The 20,205-nt window shown below is 40.8% G+C and overlaps 1 long non-coding RNA gene across 1 annotated transcript; it reads right to left on the minus strand.

Moving 5' to 3' along the window:
• Positions 1-19,579, minus strand: LOC309688289. The gene is made up of 3 exons (XR_014271034.1): positions 19,348-19,579; positions 3,702-3,751; positions 1-1,080 (listed from the first exon to the last, which is right to left on the minus strand). It is a non-coding gene; the product is annotated as an uncharacterized lncRNA (long non-coding RNA).
• Positions 19,580-20,205: the final 626 nt, after the last annotated feature.

The following is a 20,205-nucleotide window of genomic DNA, read 5'->3' on the forward strand; positions in this document are numbered from 1 at the left end:
TGCTACTGTTAACTGAAATAAAGCAAAAACGAACTAAACTGATACTGTGTATAAGCTAAATAAATAAAGATTTTTTGTTTTTTTGGTTAAATTTATAACACTAGCATTGAGAATCTGATATTTACATGACTGATCAGAACCCTTTACACACACAGAAAGCTCCACAGCTGAAAAACGTTAATATTTAAATGGCTGTCAGTTCCTTCAGCAGCCACTAAAGGCTGGCTCCAAAGGTAAATCAATTCCCGCTAATCAAATTTAATTCAATTTATTTTTATTTATATAGAGCCACATCACAACAGCAATTACTGCAAGGTACGTTATTTTGTACGGTAAAGACCAATTCTGTAAAATTCATAAAGCTAGTGTAAAATATTGCCTGGTAGGAAGTGGCATTTGTTATACTGATCACAATAAGATGGATTACCTAAAAGTCTTTTCAGATACACTTTAACCTCCTAAGACCCGAACTCTTCCACAGCATGCATTTTTAATTTCTCTTTGATATTTGGGCTGAATGGGGAGCTGATGAATGTAAAAACAAAGAATTACTAAAAAATTTTTTTTACCCAATTTTTGTTTCTGAGAAAAATGAGAGCCACTTATGAGGATATTCGTTTAAAATTTCGATAGAACAGTAGCAGCATAAAGTCCTCATAAGTGGATATCAGGCCCTTGTAGAGCAAAATTGAGTATTTTGGTCTAAATAACCCAAAATGTGATGTCCACATATGTGGACGCCAGGTCCTAGGAGGTTAAAATGACCCAATGTTTTTACCTTTTATGAAAAATGGATGAAAAAGATGATTTGTCAGCGCTGTTGCTTTTCAGACAACCTTTTTTTTTTCTTTATTGACAATTAGATTTGTAAACACCTTTATTCTGACACATGGATGCATGGCAGTAAAACTCAGTTTATGCATGAAACCTTCATGTGCATCCTATCATTGCAGGTCATTTTCTGTGTCTCACCACTCTCTCAGGGCTCTCCTGTTCCTCTGTGGAGCCGCTGTGGTGAGGGTTGCGCTGGGGGGCGGAGGGGGATCTGGAAGACGGGGGTGACCGCCTCTTATCTTTCACCTGCCCAGACAACAGAAAGTGAGATGTTTGAGCGCGTGAGGCAGCAGTTTCTGGTGGTTTTACCCTTTAACTCAATTAATAAGATTATTTTGGGCCTGTGAACAGCTCTGCAGTGGAAGCTGTGGGAAAAATCTTAAGAACAGGGAGACGTATGTTTTAAATTTTAACACATATTGACATTTCTTTCTCTGCTGCTCCAGTGAAGCTGTTTAACAGAGGAAAACTGTACTGGGAATCTCCCAGATGTGAAAAATGTAAGCTACAGTGTGCATGTCCAGCTCAGCAAACGTCCTCTGCATGAGTAAAATAAGATTTACAGTACAAGCTGTAGTCTTGTTACGTTTCTGACTCTGTGTGCTAGTCATGCTTCAGTACCATCCAGTATCAGGATGAAAATCACAGTATTAAAAAGTGATGCAGGTTTTATTGCAAACAGTATTTGCAAAATACAGAAGCATTGTGAAATTTTTTTTCTGAAGCAGCTACATTTTTAATGTCCCCCAGATGACTGGTGATCCTGTTGTTTGCATTGGCTGTGTTCTCCTATTGAAGCAGGTTTTTCAGAGACAGCTGCAAGAAAAGATGAAGGTATTTTCTTTCAGGTGACTGTTAACCACTATAAATTGAATTATGAAATAAACTCTTTGTGATCTACTTTATAATTTCATTTTTTCTGATTAAATCCACCACGACATATTGTTGTTATTCTGCTGCTGCCTCTAATTTGCAAAGAATATTTTTTCTTGGACTGAAACGGTGTTTCTCCCCAAGACTAATTTTAGACTAAGTCAAAGTTAAAAATGGGGGCATTTACCTCTCGCCCCCTTTTCTAGAGGAAGCACACCATGTCCAACCCTCCTATATCTCCTTCCTCTGCTTGTGACATGAACTCTTGCACAGATGATCTTGTCAAAACATTATGTTCCAACACTTTGACAGTGTAACCTCTGATACAAACTATAAATTCCCAGCACACAGTGAAAGCTGAATGCCTGTGATAATAGATCTTATAATTGTTCCCATTAGAAGAATTCAGTTTGAAACCATTTTGCTTACCAAATGTAATATTCCTGAAAGCTGTCTTACCATGCTCATGTCTTTAGTGCTCACCCCGCAAGCTGCTTGTTCAAAGATATATAAATACACACATTTCCTCTCACAGAAACACAGCAGTCAGCAGGCATAAAACTTAAAGCTGTAATGACTTAGTGCTCTGTTTATGAGGTGCTACGCCACTAGAGATAATGTGCAGCTCGCTTCATAAAGTGCAATAATGCACTACATTTAAAATAGATTTGATTAGAGCAAATGAACAGCCACAGTAAAATACACGGCTGTGCAACATGACAAACAGTCACGTCTGTCGACGCTCGTTTCAGTTAAACAGCAGTCGCATAAAAGAATCGCTCCACTGACTGAAAGTGTCCCCTGGGTACTTAGAGCTGAAATGCTGCATGTTTTTTATAGTTACAGAATCATTATTATTATTATTATTATTATTATTATTATTATTATTATTATATACAGTCAAATGGAAATTGCTCAACTTTTTTCTTTGTGTATTGGGATAAGCAAACAGTTGATTCTTGGTCAAACACTGCAGTTACTTAATTAAACAGTAATATACTATTTTTGTTTTTTATGTTGTAATCTAAAGGCGACCTGTTCAGCTCATTTCCAGTATCGGATTTTTGTTGTTGGACAAAAAGTCACATTCCATGATTTTTTGTGCAAAATCACCATTATTTATTTAAGACTGATTCCTTGGTTTCCTTTTTAAGGTCAGCTTTCTTCTGATTTGCTGCTTCTTGTAAACAGAGGGTTTAAATGGCAGGTGGGCGGGACATCTGTGGTGACAGCCACAGCTGTTTGCCTGATATGACCACATGCCTTCACTATGACATCATACAAATCCAAAAGCAGAAAAAAATGCATGAAACTGAGCATTTGGTGGAGTCTGAATTATTATTATTTTTACTTAATGTTTGAGTTTCTGGTGGCCGTGTTTCACATGATCATCGACATTGTGGACAGAAAACAAGAAAAGGGTATAAAAAAAAAAAAACAACAACCCAAAACTGTCTAATGGAGAAGTGAATATTCCTTATATTTATCATGCCTAAAAATCTATACAACTTTAAAATCACAATAACCTTTATGTATGAGATTATTTGCCACTGATTAGGGAATGATCTGTTTAAATCTCTTGCATCTCAGCTCTGTATTTTTAAGAATTCATGAATTTATGCCAAGATCTAAAGAAAGTCTGGTACAGGTTTTTAAACCTTTTTGACACCAGGGACCCTTTCGTGCACATAGATATCATGAATTAGTTGCCATTTCTGTCTCTAAATGAAGGATGCATGTGCACTTTTAAAACCTAAACATGATAATTTCTGCGTGCACCAAGATAGTTTAGCTTTTGTTTGGTTGTTTATGTGCAGATCTGCACATTTTAAAGTGACAGCTCAGTTTGTACATACACCTTATTTAGAGTAAATTCCAAATTTCATTCATGCAGGTAACTCTTGGTACTGTTCGTATCAAACATTTTCTCTGTAACACCTGTAACATGACTTATGGGTGTGTTTGCATGAGCAGGAAGAAGGCTGTGTACTTACGGCTGGATCTCTGGTCTGGTTGAAAACATGGCTGTCCTCTTGGTCTCTGTCTAAAACATTAAAAGAAAACAACTCCTTGTTAATTTGTTAATTCATTGATTATCAATCAGTGATGAACAGAATGTCTTTGGTATTATCTTTAGATACGGAGCATGTTAGTGATTTGTTGAGCGGCATAAAGAATGAGAGTGGAAGGACATTTCCTGAATTTATTCAGCCAATTTTCCTGCATTTGAAAGACGATAAACAAGGAAGAATGCAATTGTGCAATTACCTCAAGTTTCGTTAGAAAAAAAATGAAGATGGTTCAGAGGTGAGTTCATTTTCATGTATAAATCAAAAGCAATGAAAGGGTGGATGCTTGGGAAAATTTGCCCAGCAAAAAGAGCAGAATAAAACTAGAACAAAAAACGCCTAGTAATTGTTGTTTCAGTGGACATTTGGTGACATAAAGCACTTTCTTTGAGACAGCAGGACACCACTCACTATTCACATGCCATCGAAATATAACAGCATCATGTAACAGTAAATTAGCCCCGGTAGTGCTCTTGAGAAAATGAACATCTGGTATTCATGTCAGGTTTAAGTATATGGAGTTAGAGGCTCTGATATAGTGACACAGCTGTCAGTCTGAAGCTTCTGGAAGGGTTTACATTCTTTCCATAGTCTCAGTTATTGCTCTGCACTGATTGCCCGAGCCCAGCCATCTGCACAAACTGTCCATTCACACCTTTAGGAAACCAGTGGTCCCAACAAGCCTAAACTAGTGTCTTATAAATATTCTGTAGAAATACTAAAATGCCAAAATTGTTTATTTTGGTAACTTTTCATGTCAGCAGCTGCTCCGAGGTGATGCACACCACTATGCTCCCTGAAGGCTGATAAAATTATACTACCGCAGTGGCAATATGCAAAGTTTGGAATAATGGTAGGAAAGAACTGACCTTCTTACAGGTGCACTGTCTGACTCTACTCACCACAAGAGTTAAAATGGATGATAAAGCAGGGCATTTTTTTCATGTGACACTGCAAGCTTCTAGCCTATGAGAGTGCAGCGTTTCTTGGTTTTTGAGTTATATAAACTGTTCACATGGCACAAATGAACTTCATTAAACAAAGGTGATGTCCTAGAGACTGCAGTGCAGATACAAGCATGACAAATCAAGCTGTTTGTAGGTCAAATAGTAAAATACAGGTTTAGGTTTGTGCGTGTTTAAAATGAGGATTGATCAAGGCAAGAATACTTCCACTGCTTGTTTTAACCCTGTGCATCCTGAACCTTTCTGTTTATCCAGTGTAACTTGGCTGACCCTATGTGAAAAAGTGCCTAAAGTACCACCCTTGGCGGCAAGAAGTGCAATCAGGCATTTGCAATATTGGAAGGTTTTTCAGCATGAACACTCTGTTTAAAGTCATGCCAAAGCTGTTCAATTGGATAAATCCAGACTTTCAAAACGATCTTGGCATGTTTTGGATCATTGTCCTGCTGTATAATCCAAGTGCTCTTGAGCTTCACAGCACAAACTGATGCCCGAACATTTTCCTTCCGGATTTTCTGGTACAGAGCAGATTTTATGGTTCCATCAATTATGACATATGGTCCAGGTCATGAAGCAGCAAAGCACTTCCAGAACATCACTGGCACCCACAAGTTTGACTGTTGGTGTGATGATCTCTTTTTGAGATACTTTGTTAGTTTTACACCAGATAAAACAGGAATCAAATCTTCTAAATAGTTCAACTTTTGTCCCATTAGTCTACAGAGTCCTTTTAACAAATGTGAGATGTGCCTTTGTTCTTTTTGGTAGCAATGATCTTCTCCTCTGAACTCTCTCATGGATGCCATTTTTGCCAAGTCTTTTTCTTATTGCTGAATCATGAACTGTGACCTTAACTGGAGCATGTAAGGCCTGCAGTTCTTTACAAGTTATTCTGGGCTGACTTGTCAATGCACTATTTTTGAAATTTTGGTAGGCCAGCCACTCCTAGGAAAGTTCACCGCTGTTCCAAGTTGTGGATGAAACCTCTCACTATGGTTCGCCTTAGAAATGGTTTTGTAACTCTGAGTTTCTTTAGATCACGGCACGATGTGTTGCTTTTTGAGATCTTTTAGACTCCTTTGGTTTGTCAGACATGTTCTCTTTAAGCGTGGCTAGAGAAATTTGTCTCAGCTTTGCAAAAGCTGTTGCTAATCAGAGTCAATTAATGATTGAAGGAGGGTCAGGTAGGTTTGATTAGTTTTTGTTCCCACACTGTATTCACTCATGTTAAGATTACTTTGATGATCTGAAACATTTAAGTGAGACAAATATGGAAGAAACAAATAAACGAAGAAATCAGGAAGTGGGCTAATATTTTGCCCCTGTGCACAGTGCATCTGCTGGACAAAGTTTGGTTTGTTGGAAATATTTTTAAGAACGTTCTTGAATTCATGGACTTGCCAACAACAGCACAAGTCTGCAGGAATCACCTCTGTTTCTCTGCAATCATGTGGTTACTTTTCGGTGCCTCAGCTCAGCTATGTGCGTGTGTGTGTGAATTTGAGTGCGTGTGTTTGGGCGTGTGGTGTCAGCGTGGATGCCGTGCCTGTTTGGGTGGGTAGGGGGTATCTGGTGTCTAGCGGGTCACAGGAACACATAACATACATTCGCTGCATCCCAGCCGTCAGTGTATCAGTCACGGAGGAGCAGGGACATGAATTAATGGAACAGAACAACATTTTGAAGAGACCGATGCTTTTAAAAGATCCGCGGAGACATCAGAACCATCCCAGAGTACCTGCTAATTCACTGAATGGTGCTCTAGTAGAGACAGAAACCTCACCCTCACACATGTTTATTCTTCAAGGTTTTAAGACAATTATCTAAAGAATAATGATCTACTTTTAGACACTGAGCTCTGGAATAAGATGTTTTCACTCTCTGGTGTTTTCATGTGCATTTGAATATAGTTTAAACTTAAAATCAGACACAGACTAAAGACAAAATATGATCTTTAGAAATAGAATATTTTTATTTAGGATATTCTAACCCTTTCTGACTTGTTTTTGTGCTACTGAGAGGGACTATTTATCAAGTGCAGCGGCAATAGCAGGTGTACCCACTGCACTGCTGAACTAATGGCCCATAAGTGGCGTCAGAGTCTAAATGAGCAGTTGTTACTGAAATGTTTTATTAAACTAAAGTAGGCATAACGGTGACAGAAATTTCCAGCGAGTGATGTAATTTTTAAATGTATATACAAACTATATAGAAATCTGTTCAATTATTGAAACTGTAATAAACAAAATAAAAATAAAAGACACTTAAAACACATGTTTACATTTCCTGATCTGTGAAATTAGAAAAGTGAAGAAACATTTTCAGGTGAGAATATTACAGTGAAAGTGTAAACATGCAGATGACTGGGGATTGTTAAGCTGCTGTAGGTTTTCACCTACAGCAGCTTTAAACTGCAGCTCTGTGCTGCAGATGGACAGCAACAGGTGGAGGAGGTGGCACTCCCTGGATGGAGCTAAGGAATGGAGGCATGGCAGTGGAGGAGGAGGAGAAGATTTGAAATGCCTCACAGAGTGGTCTTATTATAGATCAGACTCACATCTGCAGGCCCCCACACGCCTCACGACTGCCCCACAGACACCCCAGCATGTGTAGGTGTAAAGTAGTGAAGTGGGAGGTATTTTTACCCACAGTTTAAAACTTCCTTCAATGAAAAGTGGATGTTAGAAAAGTATCATTCCTCATACCTGACTACATTACTGCTTGATTGCCTCTTTGCTGCTGCTCTGATTAGTAAACAACCAGGTAAAATAGAGACATAACACTCGATTTATGCAGTCGCCTTGATGCCAGCTTTTGGGTGACGACACCCTGGAGCTCAGCTATGTATCCCCTATGTATAAGAACCAGAACCAACTCGTTCAGGAAGGCGTTACACGATGCAGTTTTATTTTCATATTTTTCATAGTAATTCACACAAATTACTTTCTGATTATTAGTTTTTCTGCCAATGTGAGTCTAGTTGGAGCAATATCAGCAGAATTACAAGGAAATTACCGAGCAGAGTTTCATGAAACATGCTGAGGACCTGGAGGGTGAGCAAAAGGATCCTTTACATACCATCAGGAAGTGTTCAGAAAGCCAGCAGAGTATAATTTGCGGTAAATAACACAAAAACGTGACCTGAAAACACAGGAACTAACAAACAACTAACAGAGTATGGCTGTTTACTGGTTTCAAACTGATTCCCAAAATGTTGACTGACCCTCATCCTTTCAATTTTAATGCAACTATGGCCAGTGGGAATATATTTAAAGCTAACCACACAAGTTGTTCAATTTGCACTGCAATGTTAAAGGGGACACTGCAATCAAAAATAACAATAAGATGCTGGATGTTCACCCTCTCAGGGGTCGGGAGTGCATGAAGACTCGTGTGTCCAATGTCACAGCCAATAACAGCATCTCTATGCTTTGGTTGTCCCTGAGAAAGATTACAGTTGGCAAAAGCAGCACTGCAGAGGGAGACTGCATGGCAGCTGTTCATTCATTTTTGAGGGAGTGCCAAACTACTTTGCATGATACCCGCTAGGTGGATATTATGTAAAATTGGTACATAGTGGTGCAGATAAATCAAGAAAAATGTGGACTGCAAAAAAAAAAGAAAAGCTATCTGGGGCAGTTTAGAAGACCTGTTTTCTTTGGGAGAAAACTTCCTTGATTAGGACTTTGAAAATTTGTGGCACTCATAAAAATGTTAAAAGTAGCCTCTTTTAACAGTGTTCTACAAAGCATTTAAAGTAATATTTACATAAAACAGGCCAGGGTGTGCACGAGTAAAGCAGCTTTGTAGTATTGTAACTGTATTAGTTTAGTTATAACTGCAAGTATTGCAACCATACTTACTGCTCGTTCGTGTAAATAACTATTCTGCTGCATCACAGGATCCACTCTTTTATTTTTCCTCAAGGCAGAAAAACTTTCATTTTTCATATCACAGGGTATGGACTGAAACAACAGCCCAGGCTGGGAATTTGACTCATCTCCAGACCACTGTGTTCCTGTAAACTACCAGACTGCCGGTTTTGCAGTCTAACCCTCTGTTACCCTTTTTTGGGTTCCCAGAAGACTTCTACATTTCTACTTAAAACTACGAGAGGAAAAGGTTAAAGCGGATCAGTGTGTTTGCTGTAGCTCACACAAATATACGAGGCTCAGCACACAGACCAGTCACACAAACCAATCTGCCTACACAGATGAGGTGGAAATATTAATGATTGCATTAACAAGCAAACCATCAAACATACTGAAGTGTTCTAAAACTTCAGGTACAATCATTTCTTGAAATTGAAAACTACAGGCCAGAACAACCCTCGGGCCAGCGGGAAATGTTGAACATTATAACAGCAGCTGGAAGCCATTCAGGGATAACTCTCCTGGTTAAGACTAAGCATGTGTGTACGGTTCTCCTTCACACTCATCTCCTCTCTACACTGTTGATTTCACGGCCACTGAAGTGAAGACAACACACAGAGAGCATAATGAAACTGTAATGCATTTTTTTAAAAACAACATGTAAATGTAATCATGGCCACAGCTTTGAATTTGGAGATGCACATTATGCAGGTGGTCTGGTGTTTTCTGTATTCTGGTGAATTTTCAGGCAGTTTATTTAAAATTTCGAGTCCCTGACCTTTAGCGCAGATGGCCTGAGGTATGAAGTGAATGTTTAAAGTTTCTGAAGTGAGTGAAAACAAAATGAACAGGAAATACTTCCTTAAATTAAACCTGAAAAACTATTGTCCATCCATACATTTACTCCCATTCTGCCTCCACCACACATCCGGGTCTGGGTGGTGGAGCTAGCACTCTAAAGAAAGACCCCAAGACCTCCCTCTCCCTGATCAGCTTGTAAAGCTCGTCTGGAGGGAAACAAAGATCTTCCCAAGCCAGCTGAGAGATGTACTTGTGTATGTACAAAATATCCAGGAGGCTACAATTAAGCCGAAACGTGTACAGTCGTATAATTTCTAAGCAACATGTCCAAGACAGATACAGTAATATGTATTTAATAGTCTTATTCCTTGGTGCCTGACTGTTCTTACGATGGGCCCTGAATCTGAGGAAAAACTTGAAAGCCAAAGAGTGCGTTGCTGCTGTCAGCCACTCTGCATTTTGCCAAACAGGAGCTGGATTAAGTTGTCTAAAGTAGATTTGATGGTGTGGGTGGGTTTATTTATGAAGTCAGAGTGGAAAAAAAACTTAAACGGGGCCTGACAGTACTTCACAGCTTCACTGCTAAGTTTGAGCAAAAAGCTTCTTTGCCAGTTTCACATGTAAATCGTTATGCAGTGTTTATCAAAGTATGCTGGGATTAAGTGGATTTATATGCTAACTACAGCTCTGCAACATTTCTATGTCGCTGTAGGTCAGTGCGCAGTAAAAACTCTGAGGGATGGATGCAGCCTTTCCTGAATGGAGAGCGTTACTTGGTTCGTCTTTACCTGTTGCACCAATATGATCAAGTATTCACACCAATAAGAGAGATGTCCTCTCAGAGAAAGATACCGGAACTATTTTTCTATTTTTCTAGTGTTTGCATTAAAGAAGCAACAAATTCTCATGTCCCTTAAAATGCAGTGGTATTGTGTTGTTTGTGAAGTAATCATTTCAGTAAAATATATTGACCCCAATCACCTCCTGAGATGATCCATTCTTTCAGTTTAACTGTCAGTGAGCTGCAAGGAGAGCAAGGAGTTAGTCTTGTTCGTCACAGCTTTTCTGGCTTCGGAGTCTACACAGTACGGAAGTGAGTGATTTGGTGGACAAATCTTTTAAACAAATGTGTTTAATGGTCTGTGAACTCCAGTGATAGAGAAAAGAACTGCTTTCCATATTAGCCATGGTACATGTAAACATTTGGACGTCAGTGATGCTGAGCTCTCTGACACCCTGCTGCCTGATTTTCACATATTTTAAAACCCTCCATCTTTTTTTAATATTTAAGGATTAGACTTTCTGCACCTACATTTTTTCCAGAACATTAAATGAACAAAGTTGGGATATTATGGGAGTGGGAGACATTAAACTTAAAAAAGTCCTTAGTAGAAATCTGTGGGAGAATTCTGCAACTGCAAAGATGGTTGTTCCACTCTTAACGCTTAACACGGACCACACATTAACCAGTCACACTGCTCCACTGACATGTGTGGGAGAGGTTCACGCCTGTTTCTGAAGCAAAGACTGGCTAAAATAAACTACTGGCTTTTAGAAAGGTTTTGCCCAAAATCAAAAACTTCCCGGAAGATTCCTAAAATACCACATAAGCATCTTTAGCATTTACTTCCAAGGCTTAGTTAGATGGACTAGGATTTAATGGGTGTTCTATGATGTCCCTGGGATTTCCCTGGGTCTTTCTTGTGTATTTTATGAATAAATCTTCTTTTTTTGGGTACCAGTACTGGTTTTATTTTGTTGTATTTATCCGCGACACCTTAAAGGCTGGTCCGTGAAAATATTGTCGGACATAAACCGGTCCGTAGCGCAAAAAAGGTTGGGGACTGCTGTCCAACACTAGGAACAGTATTAACCCATTCACACCAATTCATACAAGACCTTACTTTACGCATTTTAAATGGTTATTTTTTTCAATCATGTACATGGGCAGAGTGTTTAGCTGGTAGGAGCCTTAGTATCAGCATCCAAAGACATATGGGATAGCCTCCAAGCTACCCCGTGACACTGAACTGGATACCCAGTTAAGAAAATGGATAAATGGGCATTCATGGGACACCATATCTGTTTTGAGTTATGCAGAACTGAGCTCCAGTTCAGCTCCCCAGGTTACCACGACTCAACACATACCCATGTACCACTTTACACCACAGGTAAACGCGGTTGAATTAGACATTTTGTCCTCACAACCCATTGATTTCTTTTTCTATCACTTTAACAAATTACAGCTGCAAGAAGGCACTTGTCTGAACAACCAGTATCACTTGTCTGCTGTCAGTGTGTGACTGATAGCTGTGATTCCTCGCACTAGTTTGGACATCCATCATGAATTGTGATGATGTGATGTCAGCTGAATCGTTTTTGTTGTCCCGCAGTGCCTTAAAGACGAAGCCTCATGAAACTGACCCTGCTGCTCTAATCCTGTTCAGCGGCTGCTTTAAGCCTATTAAAGATGGACAAGTTAATGATGTTATAGTTGGCTCAATGACGGCTGGACTTGAGCATCAGGTGTCAACGCAAAGAAAACAAGTCTGCCCTTTAAAAAGTTGATAACATGTCTTTGACGTAACACATTACATAGCGCCTGACAAACAGCTGAGGATGTGTTCGTGATTTATTTCTAGAGAGGAGTATTATCAGCACAGGTCACATATACTGTAGATAAAAATATTTTTTCTCCTCACACACTTACGCAAGAGTTCACACACAGAGGAAATACCGCCATACCGCCACACTTTTTTACAATTGGTGGGAGACTGAGCAGATAACACAAAACTTACTGGGTCTAAATTTAGGACAGAGAGCAAAGGAAGGAAGCTGTTTCTATTCCAGTCCCCAGACTGACTGTAAATACTTCAAAAAACATCAGCTCTTAAAAAAAGGAAAACAATGAAATCTGTGATTCAGCATCACTGGTTTGTTCTGACACAGTCTGTTCACAGACCTGATGTATGAAGTTGAAGTGGATCTACTTAGTCTAAACCAGGGGTGGGCAATCTCAGTCCACGAGGGCCGGTGTCCCTGCAGGTTTTAGATGTGTCCTCGAACCAACACAGCTGATTTAAATGGCTAAATTAGCTCCTCAACATGTCCTGAAGTTCTCCAGAGGCCTGGTAACGAACTAATTATGTGATTCAGGTGTGTTGACCCAAGGTGAGATCTAAAACCTGCAGGGACACCGGCCCTCGTGGACTGAGATTGTTTAGACCAGGGGTGGGCAATTTCTTTCAAATGTTTAATAACCATAAGGCACAACAGATTATAAGGCGCATTAAGCGAAACAAAACAGTCAGATAATTCAAACTTTACTTAACTCATTCTTCTTGCTTCTTTTACTTCTGTACCATTGATTCATTGATGTTGAATTCTCTCGCAGCTGCTCTATTCCCAGGTTCTGAACCTGAAACCAGGGTTTGATCTTTGGTTTCATTCTATAATACTGTTTTGTCTCATGTCATAGCGTTTGCTCTGAATCTACAAGCCACTTTGCAACCCACCTCTGATACAGCTCCTTCGTGTCTGATGCCACTGATGTTTGCTTTATTTTGTCCTCACTATTTTTCTGCACATGTGAACGAAGAATCTGAGATGTCCCAGAACAGCACCATGGTGCCAAATGTAAATTACTGCAGATGGAAATAATCTTCATTCGATTGTTTTTAGGGAAATGGATGTTTGTCTTGGGGAGTGATAACAAACCTTCCGTTTGCCTGTATCATGACTTATGTACTGGACTCTAATACCGAGTTGACTCTACTGGTATGTTGGAGCTGCAGGTGGAAAATCAGAAGAAATGCATGATGTAAGTGAGTAATTAAGTATTAGCAAAGAGTACAAGTTCTCCCTGACATGTTTAACAATAATTTAAAACAAATGCCATACTTTTTGTTCAGGGTGTGTTACATACAATGTTTTTCATATATCTTTTTTCCCATAATATCTAACTCCCTTCATCTATGGCAAGGACTCCAGACCATTACAGACTACAGGACCACCAAACCCTCCCCCGCATCCTCTGATGTCTCCTTCCTCAACGAGCTCAACAACTTTTATGCTCGTTTTGAGCGAGGGAACCCCACAACCACAACCAAAGCAGACATGACGCCAGACCACCAACCTCTGACTCTCTCCCCCACCGATGTAGGAGCGGTGCTGAGCAGGATCAATGTCCACAAGGCTGCAGGTCCTGATGGCATCCCCGGGCGTGTTCTCAGAGCGTGTTCTGGGGAGCTTGCAGGAGTGCTGACAGACATATTCAATCTGTCCTTGGCCCACGCTGTGGTACCGGCCTGCTTCAAATCCACCTCCATCGTCCCGATACCCAAAAACTCCAACCCATCTTGCCTCAATGACTACCGCCCAGTAGCACTCACCCCCATCATCACTAAGTGCTTAGAGCAGCTGGCCCTAGCACACTTCAAATCCTGTCTCCCCCCCACCCTGGACCCCCACCAATTCGCATACCGCCAGAACAGGAGCACAGAGGATGCAGTCTCCATCGCAATGCACTCTGTCCTCTCACACCTGGACAACAACAACACCTACGCCAGAATGCTGTTTATAGACTTCAGTTCAGCATTCAACACAATCCACCCCTCACAACTCATCAGGAAACTGACAGACCTGGGCATCAGCTCCCTCATCTGCAAATGGTTACTGGACTTCCTGACCAACCGCCCCCAACATGTCCGGCTGGATAACCGCTGCTCATCTACCATCACGATGAACACCGGTGTACCACAAGGCTGTGTGATGAGCCCTTTCCTCTACTCCCTCTTCACCCACGACTGCAGACCTGCTGATGGTTCCAACACCATCATTAAGTTTGCAGATGACACCACGGTGATTGGCCTCATCAGTGACAACGATGAGGCCGCCTACAGGGAGGAGGTGGATCGTCTGGCTGAGTGGTGCGACACAAACAACCTGCTGCTTAACACCGAGAAGACCAAGGAGCTCATCGTGGACTACAGGAGGAATGCTGACCCACATCCACCCATCCACATTAAGGGGACGGCTGTGGAGCGTGTGAGCAGCTTCAAGTTCCTGGGAGTCCACATCTCCGAGGATCTCACCTGGACGACCAACTGCTCCAAGCTGGTCAAGAAGGCTCACCAGCGCCTCTTCTTCTTGAGGACTCTGAGGAAGAACCACCTGTCCTCAGACATCCTGGTGAACTTCTATCGTTGCACCATCGAGAGCATCCTGACCAACTGTATAACAGTCTGGTACGGGAACTGCTCTGCCTCGGACCGGAAGGCGTTGCAGAGGGTCGTGAAAACTGCCCAGCGCATCGCCGGAGCACCACTTCCTGCCATAAAAGACATCTACAGGAAGCGGTGTCTGAAAAGGGCTGGGAAAATCATCAAAGACCCCAGTCACCCATCACATGGACTCTTCACCCTCCTGCCCTCTGGGAGGCGCCACAGGAGCCTCCGGACTAAGACCACCAGGTACCGGAACAGCTTCTTCCCCACAGCTGTCAGACTCCTGAACTCTGCCTCCTGACATCTGACCCACGTTAAACTCATGGACTGAACATACACACACCCACAATGGACAACTGTACCCTCAAACACAATAATAACATGGACTGAACCACCACTCACAACCACTAGCACTTTATATAGCCTCTGTAGAAACTATCTACACCCTCACTTATCTTAACTGCACTACTGTATAGCTCTGTGTAAATAATCATTCTGTACATTCAATAATCTTTAATCCTACAACTGTTTACAACTTGCATAGTTCCCATTTCTGTATAGCTGTATATCTCAGATTTCTGTAAAGTTATTTATTTCATATTCTGTATAGTTTTTCATATTTATATCCTGTTCATAGCCTGTACATAGCTTGTACTCACTACAGCCTTTACATACTTAGTTATAGAATATTCACAACATACTTCATACCGTGTACATTATAACATACCATAATAGACCCATTTCTGTAGTATACTTACATATCTATACTATTGCTAATATATATTGTAATATATCTATATCACTAAAGCACTTCTGGATGGATGCAAACTGCATTTCGTTGCCCTGTACCTGTGCATGTGCAATGACAATAAAGTTGAATTCTATTCTATTCTATGATGCTTATACTGAATGTCATCTGCATACACCGTAAATTCCTCATTTTGAAACAAATGGTATGTGAAAATGGAATATATCAGAAATTCAAAATATGACAATTTAGAAGTGATGCAACAAACAGACAAAGGGGAGTGATGTGACGCTCATACATTAGCGCTATATCATGCAAGCCCACACTGCGTTGATTTTATTTCAACTTGCACGCAAGCCAGTGAAGCACTGTCCCAGAAACACATATTGGCAACAAACAGTGAACAGTATTAAACAGATTATTGTCATGGTTGGCTGTGTGGCAGGCAGGCAAGCAGGAGTGGTGGATCCAAAATGCAGGACTCAGACACAGAAGTTCAACTTAAAGCGCAGCTTTATTGCTGGGAAAACCTCTTACTAAACTAAACTCACCAAAGGACAACAAAAACGCTGGTGGACTAAAACACTGAAGCAGAAATACTGAACTGGAGCTAGAGCTGGAAACAAAACACTGGTAACACGGAAGCAAAACACACACAGCTTGTTGAGGGTACGACACAACACTGACTCAGAGAAACACAGGGACTAAATACACTGGGAAGTAACGAGGAGAATGAGACACAGAAGGAGAGCACAGCTGGGGGAAATTAGAACTGATGAGACAAGCAAAGCAGGACACATTCACATAAGACACGGACCTACAAAGTAAAACAGGAAGGATCACACAGAGACGCAAACTTGACACAGTGGAGACAGCAACTAGGAAACACAGAGACATAAACCATAAGGCAGAGGACTCTAACAACCGAGAGGCACAGAGGGGAACTCAAACATGCAGACAGACTTACACAGAACAGAGGGGACATAGAGAAACATGAAGGGCAAGGGATCGAAACTAGAAACTCACACCAAGTACAATAATACAAAAATCACAAAGAACTAAAACGCTGGGTCAGGAGACCCAGGACCCTGACAATTATAGTGAGAGGGTCACTTCAACCACATTCAAAACAAAAGTTTCCCACCTAAAATATCAGCACTTGTACGTGCAGAGAGTTTTGATGCTTGGATATGTGCAGCTCTGTGTTTTTATGAGGGACTCTGGATTAGTACCTGCAGTATAATACACACTGGAGTGTTTATAATGAGGCTTGTCATCATTCAATCTAATAAGGACATTGTTTTAGGAAAGATGCTCCACTGGTTTTAATTTACAGATAAAGGTTAGTTTACAGCTTAGCTATTTTATCGCCTGTCTAAATGTTACATAATATCTTTTCCACTGGAAGTCTGCAGAATACGTCAGTGGTGGACTTTGCTACTGGTAACAATATGGAAAATGTACAATTTAGCATTTTAACACCCAAGAAATGCTCCAGCTTTTTTTTGTCCTGTTGGATATTGAACATTGATTGTAAAATGACTGATTACCTGAATCTTAAACCTGTAATTCGTTACAACAATCTGGAGCCAAAAGGGAAAATGGTCTTCAACAGGTAAATTTAAATGCACTGCGATTGGGTGACTATGTGCTGTCCTGTTTGAATAAGAAGACAGAAACTGTGGAGCTCAGTGGCCTCTAAACCACGGGTGGCCCCGAATCCCACCGGGTCTTTTCCAACTGCAAATTTCGGAAGTGTTGCCGCCGTGCGCCACTTTAGATAAAAGCACCAAGCAAACAGCATCATGTCCAAACCATTGAAGATGAGAGAGATAGATCCCAGTGTGTTTCCTGCCCCTTTGAGACATCAGATGGGCAAAACAAGGCACACCCGGAGGCGTTAGCCTCTGGACAGGAAATGCCTCTTATAAACAGAAGTTTGTTTTTATTTTAAACGATTGAATTTTCACATAGTGAAAGACAGTCACGGCTCAGGTTAGCTTAGGATAAAACACACAAACTATAAGCATCTTATAATTTGAACAAACTGACACAGTTTAAAAAGACGTAAAATAGTAGAGGTAGTTTTTGCAGGGAAGGAAGGAACAAAGAAAGGTTTTGATTGGATGTCTCACCAATTATTTATACTTATTTTCTATTTTTGATTTTTTTTTATGTATATATAGATGCATGTGCATGTATATGTATTTATAAGTGTGCGTATCTATGCATACCTATTTCTATCTGTGCGTCTTTTTGGTGTGTTATTGGGCTTATACAATAAATTTATAGAAAGAAGAATGTAAACAAGGATTTATGAGCGAGAAGGAAAAAAACAGGAAGTAAAGTTACTAAATATTGAAGATGGGGTGTGATTAAATAACCTTGTGCTTCTCCCCACTCCTTCCTTATGTTTTATTGTGTTATTTTACCATGTTTAAAATAAAGTCTCAAAGAAAAGAAAAGCAAAGCAAAACAAGTGTACTTTCAGGTCTTTTGTTTACAGGAGTCTTCCTTCCTGTAACATCCTCTCAGCTCTCTGCGTGCACCAGAGGAAGTTCACCCTGCATGTACGTCAAGTGGTGTTTCCTCATGAGGTCTCCCCCATGAACTACCCCGTCAGCTCTTAACCCCACTTGACCCCTTAAATGCCGGTCTAAAACTGACCCCACCCATAACTGCAACCACCACCCAAAATCTGTCGCCAGGAAACTGCTATCATCATCCATCATTTCATTTCTGACGTCATTTATTCTCAGTTCAGTGTGGACACACACATCCACACACAGTAAATGTGTTCACCTAAACCAGTGGAAAAATGAAACCATTTTAACCTTTAACCTTTAGGGCGCTGGTGCAAATGTTGCTGGAAAGAAGAATCTGCCTTCTGGTTTCGCTGGTCTATTTTGGTGTTGTTGTCAAAGATGTAGCTTTTATCGTCTAAAAATGTCCAGTGCATGCATTATGTAATCCAGAGGGACTTATTTGTTTGTGATCTTCAATCACAGAGTGGGTGTGCTTTGGCTGTGATACCTCTGTACCCACTTTAAGCCAGCGTACATACCAGGCTGGTAAGCGGTGAAGTTGGACCTGGGGGCCAAACAGATCCTGTGACCGTCACACTGCAGCTGTCACTGTGTGTAACATTAAGACAGGGACTACTGGAAATGACTGCGTGCTCTGCAGCATAAAGACGTACTAGTGCGTACACCAGGAGCTTGGTCACTTGCTGTTTTTACAAAAAAACCTTGCTGGGACATGAGTAGTTTACTGACAGTTGTTTAAAAGAGCAGTAAACTACTTACAATGTTGAGTGGTTTATTTATGATGAGGGCACTCTGTTATGTGGGCTGAACAAATGGCACTGCCAGATACACGGTTAAAATAAGTGCTCTGATTAATTTTCAAGTGTTATTTCTCTTGGGTCTCTTGACAAAACTCCCTTATAAACTTGGAGCATAACGACATGTCATGCTGCAAATAGTTACCATAAACCTCAGTGAATACTCGCGTGTTTGTAACCAGCAACTGGCATGTTGGAATAAACACTAGCAGCAGCTGTCTTACTAAAACTGTCTTTGCATTTAAACAGCACACTATTGTTATGCTCTCCAATGTCAGCAAACTGGAGTCTGCAGGCAGCTCCATAAACTATTCTGCCCAGCTCTCAGCAGCTCCTGAGCTGCCAAATGTTAAACCAACCTTTCAGAAAGACAACAATGTGTTTTCAGGCAGATTTATAGCTAAATTATACAGACGCAGAGCAAAAAAAAGGGAAAAAAAACACTGCTGCTATTCCATAACACAGAGTATCAGGAACACATGCTTTCATATTTGCTCTAACCAGCAAAAATCTTCCCCATCTTTTAGCACATTTTCCTACACAGCAACAGACTGGTATCCACAGACTGCAGTGTTGCATGAGCACAGACTTTATTAAACCACATCCACACAGCCTACCTTAATTTTCAACCTCAGCGTGTCCTCAAAGGTGACAGGCCCTCCACCTGCAGCAGCAGCAGCAGCAACAGAAGCAGAGCTTCACTCTCAGGCTCGTCCTCTTCTCTTGTTCTTATGACTCTTTCACACTCACTTCGTGTTGGTCGGCTGCTGTCATTAATTTGTTGTTGGTACTTTTTTCTCTTTTCCCCCTCTCTTTGCTTTAAACATTTGCCCCTTGTCACCAGCCAGCCTGTTGCTCCCCTCACTGAAAGCTCAGGCCTGGCCAGTGCCCCATCTCGAGGAGGGATGCATGCAGCCACCCGATTGGCTGGAGGGTAGAGATATGCCCCCATATTAGGGCACCTGGAGGTGGGGCTGAACGACCATAGTAATAAAGGAGGGAGGAGAAGAAGATAACAAAGTTTGTGTCATAGTAGACTGCAGGAGCAGCGAGTGTTTCTCTGTCTCTCAGTGCCTGCTGCAAGCTATTAAGACAGTGAATGAGAACAATTGGAAAGATGAACTTTATCATCTTAAATCTAAAAATGAGAACTTGTTAAAGCTTGCAGAATACATGATGCCAATTATTTATAATTATGATGCCAAGGAGATAAGCAGACTTAACTCTTAGCTTCTATAGAGAGACCCCTTTACTTGTTTTAAAGAGGAATGTAAATAATGCCTATAACAATACTGAGTTAATGATATATCATTTCTGAAACACAGACAACAGGCTATAAAACAAAAGCTCAAAGGTCACTCTTTTTACTTTGAAAACGCTCCTCCTACTCATCTGCTATCCAACTGCACATTGCTGAGCTTACAAAATATGCCAGAGTCATTGATCTTCCAATAAGTTATAATGACTTAATATGC

Source organism: Aulonocara stuartgranti, assembly GCF_965226115.1.
Source record: "Aulonocara stuartgranti genome assembly, chromosome: 14".
Lineage (NCBI taxonomy): Eukaryota > Metazoa > Chordata > Actinopteri > Cichliformes > Cichlidae > Aulonocara > Aulonocara stuartgranti.